Consider the following 801-nt stretch of genomic DNA (forward strand, 5'->3'; position numbering starts at 1 on the left):
ATTATCACCCAAACAGCTCATTTTCCTCTCCTGCTTACCCCTCTGAGAGGATACTCCCCTGCCAGGCTGAGGCACCAACGACCTCCTCCTCTCCAGGAATGCCAGCCCCCGTCCAGGCCCGCACATACCCATGCTCCTGGTCAAGAAACACTCATCTGGCCTTTCTTCGCCAATTCTAACTCTGCCACCGCTCCCCCGCCCCCACCCCTATCGAACCACAATGTCGGGGTCTTTCTTTTCATCCCTATCAGCCTCGTTTCCCTAATCTCCAGACAGATCCCTAGCCTGAGATCTTCATCCTCGCCTCACTCGCGGGGTCATCACTTTCCAGACGCTGGCACCCGAACCTCTAAAGAGCAAATGCCAAAACCAGACGAGTTGACGCGCCCGCAGGAGGGGAGTGTGTGGGTGTTAAGTGTCTGTGCTTGTGTGTGGAAGAAACCAACTAAGTCCACGCCGGTGTTCATTTTCGGGAAATGCCAACCACGCCCGCTGACAGAGCGAGTATCCGCACCCCGGCGCCCTCCTGCACACACCACTCCGGACTGGGGAGCTCAGAAGCAGCCAGGCTTCACCCTGCACCCTGGCCCAGTGGGCGCCCCGCCCCCCAGCCTTACGGCGCACCCCTTGCCCGGCGCGGTGGTAGGGCCCGGCTGCGACGTCACCCATTGTTTACAAATCAACCCGAGCGTAGGATTCCGGCTCCCGCGGCTGCAGGCGCGCGGCGCGAGTGCCTGGCGGGCTCCCGCTTCCGCGTCCGTCCCGGCCCCGGGCCCCCGCCCCCGCCCCCGCTTCGGCCTC

This window comes from Ailuropoda melanoleuca, chromosome 6 (genome assembly GCF_002007445.2).
Source record: "Ailuropoda melanoleuca isolate Jingjing chromosome 6, ASM200744v2, whole genome shotgun sequence".
In the NCBI taxonomy this organism is placed as follows: Eukaryota; Metazoa; Chordata; class Mammalia; order Carnivora; family Ursidae; genus Ailuropoda; species Ailuropoda melanoleuca.